At 41.0% G+C, this 15,923-nt stretch overlaps 1 protein-coding gene across 38 annotated transcripts in view; it reads right to left on the reverse strand.

Annotated features, from left to right (window-relative positions):
- The window catches only part of ARPP21 (cAMP regulated phosphoprotein 21), a 198,157-nt gene that overhangs the window by 131,410 nt on the left and 50,824 nt on the right, over positions 1-15,923 (reverse strand). For 22 of the 38 annotated variants that reach the window (XM_079302591.1, XM_079302577.1, XM_079302584.1 and 19 more), the window contains exon 2: positions 11,686-11,754. The exons of 1 other annotated variant lie outside the window; for it this stretch is intronic. The gene's annotated coding sequence lies outside the window, so the exon portion shown is untranslated. Of the gene's footprint in view, positions 1-7,325; positions 7,660-8,493; positions 8,749-8,856; positions 8,908-9,146; positions 9,564-11,685; positions 11,755-15,923 lie in introns of those variants that run through there. 15 more of the 38 variants (XM_079302592.1, XM_079302578.1, XM_079302585.1 and 12 more) reach the window with 8 other exon arrangements.

Genomic DNA, 15,923 nt, shown 5'->3' on the forward strand with positions numbered 1-15,923 from the left:
TCCAGTTCTGAGAGGGTGGTTTGTAAAAATTTCCTGAAACAGTTCCCTGTCAGGACCTGGACAGCTTGCTTTCGACCTGACAAGGACCAATCTGATTTTTAATATTGACATATTATTATACCAGTAAGAAAATTTATGCACCTTTGTGAAACACACATGTAAAGATGAAAAAACCCTGGGAAGCTCTATATTTTGCTTCCAGTCTCTCAGAAGGCAACACCAGACTGGGCCCCTCCTGGGCCGGACTGGTCAGGGGCAGGTGGGCTCTGACACAGGGCCCCGTTTTTGGCTGGGATGCCCAATAGAAAGGGCTGCCAAGATCCAAGCTTTTCCCCGCCACTGGTGGGGCCGGGGAGCCCGCAGCTTGACAGAACATCTAGTTAACATTAAAACGTGGCCCTGCTTCCGGCCGAGCCAGGGGCTCCGCAGGGCCCCGGGGGTGGCTCTAGGTGGCCAGGCCCACACCACTGCAGCTCACGCAGCCTGGGGGACAGATGGCCACTGGGGGACAGATGGCCAGTCCCTGTTCCAGTAGGGCTCCCCCAGCTTTTTGCCTGATGGGCAGAGGGAGGGAAGACCATCAACCTGTGGCTGGAGCTGAATGCAGCAAACGTTGCAGGGGCAGTCATGCAGCCAGACCAGCCACCACCATTTTTTGCTGGGCCCCTGCTGTCCTGGCCCAACCCCCAGTGTGGCCTGAAATAATCCACCCTAACTGCTCCAGCTGCTGCCCCGGCAAGATATTAACTCTTTTAGTGCGTAGAATGAGACTTGCAGACACTTTGTTCTCTCTCCTGAGTGAAAGAAAAGGATCGAGATGAAGATATGCACAGAAACAGCATGAAAGCACCAAGGTCAGACAAAAAGAAGTCGAGTCCCAGATAGGAATGATGAAGAGGCCTCATTCTTGGACTGAAATTTCTCTTTTTCTAAGCTGTGGAGAAGAGACTCATATTTCCCTATAACTCATAGAAATGCATTGTGGGGTGGATGAAATGTAGACATGAGCAGAGGCATGTGTGCTAAAGTAAGTAGATATAAAAATGGTTGTGAATCTATGAGAAGTTTGAATAAAGAGGAGAGATGAAGATCTCTCCTGCTCCCGAGGGAAGAGAAGGAAGACCTCTGCTTTCAAAGATGAAGGGAGCTTTTGTTTGACCTGTTTAAATCCTTAAAGTGTACCCCATAAGTTGATGTGGTCCTCAATAACAATTGTGAAAAGACTGTTAGTCAAGGAGATTTCCATTCTCCTGGGCGTCTGATTCACTGTGACATTGAGGCCACAATAAAACTGTTTCTTGTAGAGAAAATCTCTATAGACTAAAGAGAAGTCTCCTCTCCCAAGTAGAGTGTGAAAGAGCATTTTTAGAGATGGTAAACTGACTGATGTGTTTCTGTACGTTGTCAGTGTCAATGAAAAGAAGTTGTGGTGGGAGAGAAGTGTTCTGAATGTTTTATTCTGATTTTTATTATTTTTTCTAATAGTTTATAGTAACAAAGATTTTCTTTGTACCCTTTAAAGTTTGAGCCTGTTTTGCCGTCCTCCTAATCCTATCCCACAGCAGGAAATGAGTAAATAATTCTAGGGGGCGCACTGTCAATTTGGCCAATGCTAAAGCCATAACATAAATTAGTGCATGAGCCAGGAAATCTCAAATTGGCCAACCAAAACCACTACAGAGGGCTACTTTAAGAAGCATATCATTCAAGGACTTATTTCAAATGCAGTCATTTTCAACAGTACATACATTAAACAAAAGTTGCATTTTCTCTCAGTAATAATTCATTGTCTTCCATATCTAACAGGATTCTTATGCTGCCTGCCATAGTTCTTGTCACTAGAATTCACTCCATTTTGCTGGTCAGCTGCAGAACAGACTGCTACACTACAGTAGAAAGGCATATCAAGACACAAAAAGCTAGTAAATACATTACTAGTGTTTTCCAACTTATACTCATTTTTGATGAGTTAAAGCTTCCCCAAAAATCATACCTGGATCAAACATAGTTTCATCAGCATTTCTAGATGCTAACAGTAGTATGCATTATGAAATACGGCACTTTAAGATGATCCAAGTCACTCATTAGGCTTTCCTTACAGATCAAAGTTCAAAATTTCCTTTTTTGTGTGTGTGTTTTGTTTTGTAGAAGAAAGCTCTGAATTGTTCCTAAAACTGCAAGCATGAAAGTCAGACCTTCTCACTTCAGATATCATGGTTTATAAAGAACACAAATTATTAAGCTATCAGACATTTCCTGGGCTTACGTTAAAATCTGTAGTGACCTTTCAGAGTGGACCAATTTATCTGATGTATTTCCCTTAAAGCTTTTATGACACCATAAACATTTCTGTCTCCATGACAAATAATTTATAATGCATTAAGGAGCCTCATTTAAACTGTTTTAAATGTTAAGCCAATGGCAATGTCTTTAAAACTGGAATAGTAACTTTAAAATGGAAAAACCTCAAGGTACAGTTTCTACAACCACAATTTATGATTTACTTTCAGGCAAAGTAAAAAAGTTCAATGGCACAAACATCCAAAAAGTACAAAGTAGGCATATTCTTCAGAAGACCATCATGCTGTACCTATTTCACATGGGAGCATCAACACCACTGAGTTTTGCTCCCCAGAAACACTTCCAATTTAATCAAATATATAGTTGAACACTTAATGCAAATTAATAACAATTTAATTATATTTATAAAATTATTCTAATCTGTGGTTTATCTTCACTGGCTTCATTCTACTGAGAAGCTTTGCAATCCCTCTTTTCACAGGAACAAATTGAGATAACTTTCTTCACAGTAAAAAAAGCATTAGACCACAAGACGCTCCGTAGGTCACCAAACCCAAGATGCATGCACTCCCTGTGAAAAAAAGCAGAACAATCTGACTGATATTTAATAATGAAAAGTTACAAAATGTTTTCTGTATTGAAAGCACAGGAAGACTTCAACTCATGAGGCAATAAAATACAAATACTGCAACAGGATTCATTACTCACAAAATTATTAGCTGTTCAGGCATGCTTTTGATGACAGAGTTCAAATCCTAGAACATAAAACTGGCTCTGATGATTTTATGAATCCAGTAAAAATCACTGCTGCATGGCTGTAAGAACTGGGATAAACAGAAACTTGAAAGGAGGTGATTTGCTTTTTATGTTTTAGCACACATTGCAAACAGAAGACAAAAACTTTGAGAAATCAAAACCCAGAGCATTTAATTGTGGGGGAGGGGGTGTGGGATTATTTTCTGGGGTTTTTCTTAATTGCTATTTTTTTGTCACACCATCCTGCCAACCATTTAAGCTTTCCTTTGACTTGAAGGCGTCCAATTTTGGAAAAAGGCAGTTTTATTAGCTAGAAGTTGTTACTAAGCTTCTAGAATTTTAATACAGCTGCTGTATAAACAGCTCATAAATAAATCAGTATTGTCCAACACTAAATTATGAATATAGCATAAATAATTAAATTACAAAAAACACTTTTATATGACTTTACTTTTTCCTGGTACTACTTATTGTAATCTGTGACTCTTGGCCTTAAAAGATCAAGATCAGACATCTGACCTCATCTGTAAGTGTCCAAATTTCCCTGTGAAAATGTTCTCTCACATATAAAAATGCACTTCTCACCTTACATACATCAGCATATGCTACATGAATGCCTGCCCTAAAAACAACCTTACATGGTTACTGCCTCCATACAATGCCAGTAACTAGAAAGTACTCTAAAACCTTTGCTTCATAAAGTCATTGGATATCCAAATCACAGATTTCAAATTCCCAGCTATCACTGCCTAACTATGCCTTCTGCATTTCAGTTTAGTCATGATATATGTCATTATTGCTCTCACACTTCCATCTTCCTTCAGTACTAACCAAACAACGTATTTAGTATTTCTTCTGACTGTGATTAACACAGCTGCAATTAGTTGATCTAAACAGTCATCATGAACTCACTCTTGTAAAAAGCAATTTTGCTTACTTTTTGTTTATGTATTTCTCTCTGTATTTAGTCTGCTTTTTTCTCTCACTAACAGGGAATTTACATGTAATAGCCGGGGGGAAAAAAAAGGACAAAAAATTGCTATGCATCATTTTCATATAACAGCTCAATACCTATTTAGGATTCTAGAATGATTGAACACAGTTTAAAGATCCCATGTGATTAAAAAATTATACATCTGAATGAAAGGAAACCTTTTCCACAACTTTTTCCAAGAAACTAAAAAGAAATGTATGGATGGTGGATTTCCTGGAAGTCTGGAAACTACAACAGTGAAAAAAGGACGAAATAGTAAATACCTGCAACATTATTACCACGTAGAAGAGGGCAGCTGCGGCAGGACATCATCAAGTGTTTGCTTGGGGTATTTTCACTAAAGGGGACAGAGAGCTCCAGTGCTCTTCCCTTGGAATCAATCCAATTTGTAACTTTGGACAGTCTATGTCACACAATAAGTGCTAATACACATAATTTATATGTTCTCATAAACTAAGATAAGCTAAGGAAATTCAATTTACCCATCCTCCACTTGCCTGCTGTAAAACCAATACATGAGAAAGCATGAAGGCTAAAACTAGAGTCACTTCAAACATCTAAGCAGCTGTAAATTCCTACAACTAAGCAATCCAGACCTTCAGTGACAAGAGGACTTGGCAATAATCCATGGTAGATGTTATTTCCTAAAAAAATTCAGTTTTAATTAAAACTGAAAGTATTGTAGTTTCATGGCATAATGTCTTTTTCATTTCTCCAATAAACTGTGTGTTTCTGTATGTGAGAACACGAGCATACTGATGGAAGCCATAGTGGCTATTGCTCCGATTTGGGTTTAAGCCTCCTTCTTAAGAAAGACCCCAAGAAACACATTCTGTCTACAAATAGTAAGCAGTACGTCTACATGCAGGTTTATTTTATTAAAAACAAAACAAACCAGAGATGAGTCATTATTTTTACTTGTTTCGAAGTTACTTCCTTGTTAGAAGGGCTTACCATTATATTACTATGTAAAAATTAAATACTTAGATAGTTACAAACAAAAACATAAACTTATTTACATCTACATGTTTCTGAAAGTCAGCATTTCATGTATCAAGTGGAAAAATTAGAAAACAAAACAAGCACCAACAATTAATCAGGGAAACTTACAACCCAGGGGTGACCCAGTTACAAGCCTGGAGACCAGAAGAGGTCTCATTTGATGACTGTCAAAAACTAGATGCATGACCTCACATGGTTTGCATAATTTATCTGCAATTCAATTTACCCAGCCTTAATTAGGGAAAAATCTAACTTACCTGGATTGCAGTTTGTCATCAAAATAGAATGTGTCCTAGAAATGCATGCTACCACACAGATATTCATACACAGTATTTTAAATCTTCAGAACCAAATGCTCTCCCATTGGAACATACAGTGTATTACGCTTGATGAGTGTTTCAATATTCTAGAAGAAAAAGGGACCCATTTGCTTGACTTACCACCTGCTAAGGACATTAATACAGAACTTCAAATCTAATAAACGAATAAGCAGGGGACAAATGTGTTTTGTGAGTTTATTGCATGATAGTTACATTACTTCTCAACTAGCCACCCTTTAATGATATTTTTGAAAAGGGATTACTTAACATGAATAGCATTTCCTTTAAATAATCACATAGCTTACAAAAACTCTCTTTAAAACTTATCAAGGAAATTAAGCTGGGAGCACTCACTGGATCAAGCCACTCATTTGTGAGTAGTCCCTATAAACAAGGATTTGCCAGGCTGCCAAAATAATTTTCCTGCTCTGAAATTAATGCCTTCAAAACTGGTAATACCATTCAATGCAAATTACAGATCTTGTATGTTCTAAGCAGAGAGGTGTTATCATCAGCTGGTCTAAGTCCACACTATTTTTAAGACTATTTTTAAACTGTATCAATTCACAGCTGCTGAAAATTTGTCCCAGTGTCCATCTTTAGCACTGATTAAACTATGGAACCAACTTTAAAGCTCCCACTGACTCCAGTGAGACCAATGGCTACAGGATGCAAGGCAGACTGTATGCCATCTCAGAATTAATACACTTTTATTCCCTCCTATTCATTCCAAGTTTAAAGATAATTATTCAAAATAATAACCTTGGAGAAAGTTAAGAGTACAGCAGATATTAAAACTTCTTAGGTTTCTTTCATGTACTCCTTGAAATTCTGTTTAATAACAGTGATTTTTCAGGCCAAGTACAGTTACTGTAATCATGCAAATAAACCCAGTAAAGCCCACAGGAAAAGAAGCACCATCAGGAAAATATTATTTGGCCCACAGTTTTACAGCAACAGAATGAAGTTTCAAAGCTACTTCTGCCTTGTTTTCTCCCTCTCTGAGAACTATAATTACGCCTGTGTTAAAAATTTCTTTGCGTTTCCTCTATCAACATTACGTAATTTTTCCTTTGTGGGTACGATGTGGTGCAACACTCATCTGAGCAATCTTCACTTGCATGCTTAGCCCTGGGGCAGTCAAAATGACTAGCACATAGCAGAAAGAAATAATTGCTTGAGAAAGGATTTTGCAGGAGGGGTACTCAGCTGTTTCTTAGACCACCATCCTGTAAAACTGCAGACAACAGAGAGAAAATACAGTTGTTTTACAGAAGACATCTTTTATCAAGGCGAGTTTCTCTATGTGATTCTAAGTGTGGATTCTTTCAAATAGCTAATAAACACATTTAGGACTACAAATACACTGAATGCAACAGGGCAGTTTCAAAAGTATACCCATTCATCTTGCCAAGCGGCAAGATGTAGTTATCTATAGGTAGTTATCTATAACTAGTAGTTATCTATAGGTATTTTCCTTTACAATTCACAAGAGATTTACAGCTGCTTGCATTCTGTGAGCATTGCATGCAACAATGATTTTTAATATAAACTGAATTACCTCTTAACTGCAAGGAATAAAACTCAAAACTCCTGCTTCAGGAGGCTACCAATAACGATGTAAATAGAGCTAATGATTAAAATTGGTTATCACAAGAAAAAGAATACATATTTAAGATGTTCCTTAGTACTACTCCACTGTAAAATACTTCACTATTTAAAAAAAATAAAATGGCATATTCTTCAATTTAAGCATTCCCACAAAGAATTTACCAATAGCACAAAATAATCTATCTAGTTTGCTCCATGCAACTTTTTAAAGGAACTTAAAAAAAAAATTCTCGACACCACAAAACTCTTCAGCTTAAAATGAGCTAATCAATCACCTTTCTGCACAGCTGCATTTTCTTTCATGAATGTAACAGAATTATTTGAGGGATTTCCGTTTTTACCTTTGCATTTTTCCTTTTCCAGTATCCATAACCAATCATCGCTCTGCTCTTCCATTATGCCTCATATATTGCAGAGTGAGAAGCATCTTCATTAAATAGTATTAAAAATAGAACACACCCGATCTCCCCACCGGAGCATGCTCTGACAGTGCTGATACCTCAGCTCTCAAAGTAACCATGCCCAGCTGGAAACTAAGAGGCAAAGTCAGTGCGAGATTAACAATTTGTAAACCCAATTGTGCACACAAACTTGCCTCCATCCATGATGAGGACGGCTAGAACAAAATCAGCGTTCAGTTAAATTATGCGACTTAAAAGTTGCAGATCAGTTTACAGTATGGTTTTGGTTTGGTTGGTTTTTTTTTTTCACTCCCTCCCCATCATCCTCAGCTCCGATTTCTTTGTACTTGCCTAAAAAACGCGCACAGGGCATGCATCTGGCTCAGCATTGCAACGGCAGAGAAGTCAAACAGGTGATACACAGACACTTGTGTCGCCCTCTAATGCTTTTGTTTCCCCTCCCGGCACATCTTCAGCGATGTCACACGCGGCGGGATGAGCTTTAAGCAAAACCGCACACACCTGGAAGTGCAGAAACACACCTAGCACGTAAAAATGCACCCGTAATCTGATCGTGTTCCCCCGCTAGCTGACACGGTAAATGATGGCAAAATAAATAACAGCAATTAAACCAGGCTACGCAATGGCTGCGCTAGATGAGCACGTCGGGGTTAGATTTACAAGCGATATCATTTGAGACGCACAGGCAAGTAGGCAGAATACACCAAGAGAAGTAACATGAACTGCTTTTTGTGAAAACAGGACACCTAACAATACGGCTGTAACTCCTGGACTGTCATCCTCCTCCACTTCATGCAAAAAGAGGTGCTAAGGAAGTATCAATTAAATCTGTCGCCCTCACATAGCCACCCTTAAGAACAATGCAATGTCCAAACAGCCCAGGCTTGCCCTCCAGCAAATATGGCTTTGAAAGCGGATCCTGCGATGCTGTTCACAAATCAGTGAGTAAAAGTTGAGATTTTCTTAAGAGTTTGATCCATTTTAGCTATAATGACGGCTAGGAGGAGGACGATCTCCCCGCGCAGACCCCCTCCCTGGCGCTCGTCTCCGCCGCCCCAGTCCGATTCACGGCCACCGGCCACCTCACCTCCACACCCGATCCCGACCCGCCTCTGCTCCCGCCAGCAGCGCCTCTGGCGATGACCTGCGGGCGGCCAAAACTTTAGGAAGCCGCCGCCCTCCGCAGGGCAGGCGGCTCCGCGGCCGCGCCGAGCCCTTCCCGCCCTACCTGGCTGTCATCGCCGCTACGCTGCCGCTCCGCAGTCCCGTGAAAGGCGCCGGCTCCAGCACCGACAGCATCCTGCCCCACCGCACTACGAGCGACACCTTTTTTTTCCTTTTCTTTTCCCTCCCCCTCTAGTAAATATCACATCTTAGAGCCAGAATCCTGCAGCCGATATTAATAATTGCCCATCGCACGCAATAAAAGGCAAGCCCCGGATCCATAAACAGCTCCTGTTTCCCTCTCTCTCTCCTCCACATGCTCCAGCCGCCCTGACCTCAAAAATTAAAAGATCACAGGGAGGGGTGGGAGGGATGGGGGAAAGACTCCGACGAAATGACAGAACACACATGCTGGAAGAAATAAAAATAGACAAGAAAAAAATCGCGACAACAAAGAACATCACGCCACACAAATGTCGACAGATTCTCCTTTGGCTTCCTTGGGGTTTGTTGGCTTTTTTTGTTGCTGTTTTGATTTTTGGATTTTGTTTTTGTTTTTGTTTTTTTTCTTTTTACCTTGCCTGCAAACGGGATCTGCCCCCAGCGTCTTGGCGGCTCGGGCTATTTTTGTTTGTTTGGTATTTTTGGTTTGCCGGTTTGTTTATTTTGCTGCGGATACGCTGCTGTTACAGTACAGTGACTGTCTTCCTGAAAGACATCGTCTCTTCCTCCGCCTCCGCCGCGGGAGGAGATCCGCCGCCGCGCCGCGATGCTGGCCGAACGCACTGGCCGCGGCGGCACCGCCCGACCCGCCGGCTGCCTCCTGTTCCGGCCCCGTCCGCTCCGCCGCTCCGCCCGCCTCTGCCTGTTCGCTTTCGGCGCCTGTCTGGATCCCTTTCTGGGTCGCTTCTCTCTCCCTGTCCTCGTCCTTTATCTGCCGCACTCCCGGGCTGCAGTGTCTGTCTGCGAGTCTCTCCCTCTGCCTTTCTCTCTCTCCCCGCCCACGCAGCGTGGTGCGCCCCGGACCGCAGGCAGCGCCGCGCTCCAGCTCCGCAGCTCGCCGGCTCCGCGCTTGCTGCGCTCAGCGCCGCTGCTCCGGCTGCCGCTGCCCCGGCTGCCGCACAGGACTCGCTGGGCCCGGCGCCATTTCGCTGCCCGCCCGCACCCCACCCAGCCCCTCGAGCGGCCCGGAGATGCCCCGCCGGGTCGGTGTCTGTCTGTGGTGTGGGGTAGCTCTGTGTGTCTGTCTAGCTGTCTGCCCGCCTGCCCTCCCGTGTGGCTGTGGCTTCCCGCACGCCGACCCCTCCAGTCATATTGCTTCCCCCCCTCCCTTAAGACCTCCCCGTCAGCCCGCGCTCAGCCAGGAGCAGAGACAAAGCACCCGAGCGGAGCTAATAACTAGAAAGCTCGTTAATCCCCTTCGATTCCTTGTTATTTGCTCCCACCCACTCCCTGTCGCCCCCGCCACACGACCCCCAAGAAAAATAGAGGGAAGGAAATGGGCCATCTTTAAGGACATCTTTAAGTGAAAGGTCTAGGGAGGGCAGTTTTAGTTACTATTTTTGCTGGTGAAACCTGACAGCCTTCAGGCTGATCGGCTGAGCTCCTGAAAGGAGTAAAAAAAAAAAAAATACAAGAAAAAGACTGCAGCAGATTTTGGGTGGTAGCAGATGAGCCATTAAAAATGGGGCACATGATCCCCTTCCCCCTCCCCTACCTGTAGCATGTCTCTGTCTAGGATCTGGCTTGATGATATTTCTCTCAGATCCTTGCTACACACCATCAAAGCAGAGGGAAACAGACAATTCACCAATACACGCATTTCCAATACATATAATCGCTGCTATGCATTTAAAACCCAGACCTTGTTTCACCCAATTGAATACATCCAGGCATTCATTCCACACCCAGCCAAGAAAAGGGCATTTACCTCTTTGCTAGGTGGCTATTAATATGCAGTAAAATTATAGCTGTACAATGCCAAATGTAATTGCCATAGATCATTTAGAGCAGATCCAGCAATTCAGTTGCTGGAAATGCGTGTCTGTGAATAACCATGCATCTGGTACAATGCCCTCTACTACAATAACCTGAAAGGAGACAGAAGCATCTGGTACTAGCTGCAATTAGTAATCCCTTGGATGAAAAATAAACAATAAGTACAAAGCAGCAAGGTCCTATGAAGTACAGAGATAATTTCTGTCTGCAGTGATACAAATAGCCCAACTGCCACAGACAGACAATTCTTATTTAAAATACACAGTTAAAGATGCACTCCTTTCATGATGTGCTTTCAGAAAGCCCTAGTTGGAGAAGACAGTTTGCCATGGTTAATGAATGTAGCAGAACTTGTGTACCAGTAAATGTGGTCAAATGTACAGAAGGCTAGGGGAGAGATGCAGGAAAATGTTTGCTTTACTAGCTGTTATCCTTGCATCCCTGGAACCCCTCTTTCCACTCAGAAGCAAACACTTGCTTTTACTGAGGACTGCTGAATGGAATCAGACTGGAAAAATACAGTGTTTTTTTATGAGCCACAACAGGGTATGCATTAGCCGGCTCTCGGTGCACATTCAAGTGATCAGAGGCATTCAGCCAGGCACACCAAAACTGTTCTGCTAATGCACCTCCTGATGTGGTTTCCTCCTAGGATGGTCACGTGTGGCTCTATCTGCTTTTAATTTCATTCTCTAACATACTCCCACACTGTGCTACAGGTTCCATCTGAAAGCAAGAGGACCAGCAGAGAGGCAATAAATGGCACTTGTTTGCTACACTTGGTGATGGGGCAAGGACCAGTTCTTTTCTTTTCACCATTTATTGGTGCAACCATCTCAACAATGGACCAAAGTTAATTTTTCAAGATGGTTATCAAAACTATTCTGAATATACAGTGAAATGGAGAGAGCCTCACCTGGTGGCTGCCCATCATTCCTCCCAAGCAGAGTACCCAGAGAAGAGAGAAAATGCACACTACACCAGAACACAAAAGCAGTATTCGAGTTTTCACTGAATGCATTGCAACTCACCTCCAGAGGGGAAGGGAATGAAAATAGTGAATGTTTCGGAACCTTGCTCCAATCACTAGACACAATGCACATGTAAAACAGCTTACCTCCCACTGTTAAGATATTTCAGAGTGGGAATTCTTCAGTGTGGGAAGAGCCAAAACTATATGTCAGATCTCTAAAAAGATAAAAATTAATCCAAGCTGTAGTCTGGCAGTTCATTCCACCCTCTTCTATGAGGCTGGATGTGCCTGGAGCAAGTTACCAAATGCTAAAAAATGCCATCTACAGTAACACCAGTGGAAATAATCAGAATAAATTCCAGTATCACTCCAGTATTGCATGTACACAATGTAGTTTTTCAACTCAGAATGTTGAGTAGCATCAAACATAGCATGGGCAAATAAGTGAAAAGGCCTTCCTTTGTTAAGAAGTCACCTCAGACCTTCTCAGTCAGATACTAATCTGACAGAATATGCAGCCTACACCCCTTTCTTTAGGAATTTTCTTTGTAGAAAGAAAAATCGCAACCATTGCATGATCATAATATTGAAGAGATGGCAAACCATGGCAATGATTTGCTGATATCTGTCCCTGTTCTCATCTCTAAACAAGGACAAGGATAATTGTCCGTTTAATCTTCATGAAAGTCAGCAGAAACTATATTTTTAAGCAGAAACAGAACTTGATCAGCTCTTCAGACCTCTGACACTTTTTTTTTTGTCTGTTATGTGACCAAATTTCGATGGTAATGAGAAAAAAAAAAGACACAAGACCTATTTCACCAAGTACTTTCTTGAGCATAACATCTAATTAAACAGCAGCACATGCTTTCTAGGACTCTGGTATTGCCAAGTTCCCTTATGCAACAGAGCCAACATGTAGAGGTGAAGCACATGTGAACTCTATGTACACAAAATTCCTACAGACAATACCAAACACCTCAGCTCAAGGTATGTCCAAAGCATGACAACAGATTGTATTATTTGTTCAATGCAAGCATACTTTCTAGCTACGATATCTCAATTTCACTTAGAAATCAAGAAAACCTTACTGGGCTGATACCTAGTATCAAACTGGAAGTATGAGATGTCAGAAAAACATACAGAGCTTCTTGCAGTTCTGCAATCACTAATTCCTGTGAGAGAAGGCACATAGTGTTACTAAATACATTAATAAAATTTTGCACAACTGATTGCACATTTCTGCTGCTTCTAGTCATTTCTCAGTGAAAAAAAACTCTTAACATAAAGTCTGTTGTGTTTTGGAGTTATGGAATGATTCAATTTTGAGGCACAAAGCTATATTGTTGACGTACTTTATCATAATCTTATGTGACAGAGATCAGTTTCAGGGGTTTTAATTATTTTTAAACTTCTTTCCACTTTTATGTCCTACGTGTTACAAACAAATTAATAATGCATAATTTGCAGATGCACTAAAAAATATCATGCATCTGTAAAAAATGGCATTTTACAGTATGTAAATATAGCCAAATTGCTCCAGTTTTAAATACTTCTCAAGAAGAGCTGAAATATTTTCCAGCTGCAACACCTCAAGTAAAGGAAAACTGCCCAAGCAATTTGTGTAAAGCATGTGCTGATAGTTCAGATTTGACAAAAAAACAAGAAAAAAAAAAAAAAAAAAAGCAGCTTTATTCTCTTCCCAATGAACTCATTAAGAATTTTGCATTAAGATTAAGATCAGGTACTTCAATCTCAGATTCTTTCTTTGGAGAAAGATCTGTTTAAAACCCTTTAAAAATATAACCTGTTGCTAGAGAGGCTGAGGCAGCTTTTTTTTCCCCACTGAAAGCAAAGAATCATTTCTTTGTATTTGACATTTCAAATCTCCTCTTAGTTTCTTTCAGAAAACCCGATGTGTTTGATGTGTATCTCAAAAAGGATATTACAGTGTGGAGTTCCTTAACCCACACAAAAAAGTCGCCTGATCCCCCCCAAGACTAGAAATTCTAGCTCCTGCAGCATGGCTCAGCTGTGACTTTCAGAAGATTTTAACTCTGGAGTTGACAGCTAGCTTTTGTGCATATTGTCTCTCGTGTTGTAGTCTCTGCTTCATTTTATGTTTACAGGCAGGAGGACTAGCGAACTTTCAGGTCACAGTGTAGGAGGGGTAGTGGTCTGTTTCACGAGCTGATGAGTGGCAGCTCAAAAAAGGATGTTCTAAAGTAATCCAGTGACCTCAAAAAGAGCTCATCCAATGTGACTCAGTCACATTGCTGACAGCATTTAAAGAGCTGTGACAGTGTGAGATATTCAGATGGTGGGCAGCTCTCAGTTGCACTGGACAGAAACACATCTCTGATACAGAAACTTAGCATAGTAGTACTTTTTATAATATGTATGTGTGGCATGCATGATAGGACAAAGATACAAAACATGAAGTGATGAGTAAGAGAGTAGTAAGAAGAGAGTCAGCTAGAGTGTTGTGAACTGTGGTGTTAGAACGGGCCAGAGATAAAATGGTGAGAAAAAGAGGAGGAGGGAGAGTCTCAGGCAGGGAATGCAGTGAGTTGGTTATCTTGAGATCTGTGATTCATTGTAGAGAATGTACACTATCTACACATATTAGAGTACTGTAGGGAAGAAATCAGGCTGAGGAAATTCCAAACTCTTTTAATAGAATTTATGAGCTTTAACAATCCAATGGCTCAGAGTTGCCTAAGAGCCCAGGAACTGCTTGGCTCACAAATACGAGTGGCTCTAAAGAGACATATGACAAACACAGCATCTGCCAGCCCTTGGTATAGGAGCCATAAGAGTTACAAACAACTTCAACTGGCACAAAGCTGCTTCCCATCAAGATCTTAACAAGAAAAGTATTTATTGCTGCTCTTTGTCTTAAAGCAAAGTAAAGCATAGGTTACCTCCCAGCACACTTGACCAGCAGACAAGTTTTGGTGGCAGTTTTCAGCTACCACATTAGATGTAGGTAATAACAAACTTTCAACACAGGTACATGGTGTCTTTCTCACTGCTGAAACATTGCGGACCTACATCTGCCCTTAACGTGTCCTGGAAGAAGGGAAGCTGAGGGACCAGGGTACTTCATGTGCAAGCAAGTGGATTGAGTAATTACAGAGAGGGGAAATAAGAGAAAAACAATTTTGACAGGAATCCCCACTTATCTTACAGAAATTCTGCCAGAACAATATTAAGAATAACAGAAAAAAATACTTGTGGAGTTGTAGTCTTGGTTTAACCTCAAATCATGTATATTTTTGAGAAGACCATCACCTCAAATATAGATTGGATATCATATGAAAACCTAGAGAATGAAGTTGGCAAATTATTTGGAAGTGAAAAAGGAAGATTTGCTATGACAATCAGCCCATGTAATTCTGAATACTTACTAATAGCAACTTCTCAATTTGAAATTCCCCTGAACATAGTGCCCTCTTAACTTTTGCTTCTAGAATATCTAGTCTTGTCTGGAAAATTCTGTTTTAAATGTAAGAGTTTAACTGAAGGCTCCCAATTTACATGAGGCCAGGTATTTTTCACAAGTAATTTGATACTACACTAACATGTTGGCACTCTTCAATCAGATACCATTTTTCAGTTTTCCTTTAAAATTTTTAAGAATAATATTTATCTTCTCCCATCTGAATCTCTAGAAAGAATCCTGGCCACAGTGTCTATGTAACCTGGATGTGTCTTTCCTGCTGACACAGTGTCTATGTATCCTGGATGTGTTGGTTTTCTGCTGCTCACCCTACCTCACTGTAGTGTATGCTCTGAGGCTCACACTGGCCACCTTGTTTTACTTGTCCAGTGAGAGAAGCCTTTTTCAAGAGGAAGTGAGGGTGCCCTCCACAATAGAGAGAGTCAGGAGAGTTACAGAATTTTCTGGCATATCAGTTCCCCTCACAATGATATTAAGTACTTCCCCCTTTAAGGCCATGCAAAACTGTGTGCAGATGTGCCAAAAGAAAAAAAAAAAAGCAACAACAACAAAAAAAACAACCTAAACTAAATGAATCAAACTGAACAAAAAAGCCTAACCAGTGCTAAATTACACTTTCCAAAATCGACCCTTTGCAAATTACTGGAAGCAACCTCTTTTCACAGCTTATGTATCATCACACTGGTTTTGTTCATCCACAGTAGAAATGACAAGAAAAGGCAGATATGTAACCACAATTTGGTAGTCAGTGTAACTCTACATTGAACCATCCTACTCAAAGATCCCAAAAGTAGCAGCAGCCGTATAGTATGCAGAGAATAATTATTGCTATGTCATTTAAAAAACCTTTCAAGTTCTTTCAGTGGTGAAAAAAATGTGGCCTTTGTCATACAGTTGGAAGTCTTAGAGTTTTTTCAAG

The sequence above is a fragment of the Erithacus rubecula genome, assembly GCF_903797595.1.
Source record: "Erithacus rubecula genome assembly, chromosome: 3".
Lineage (NCBI taxonomy): Eukaryota > Metazoa > Chordata > Aves > Passeriformes > Muscicapidae > Erithacus > Erithacus rubecula.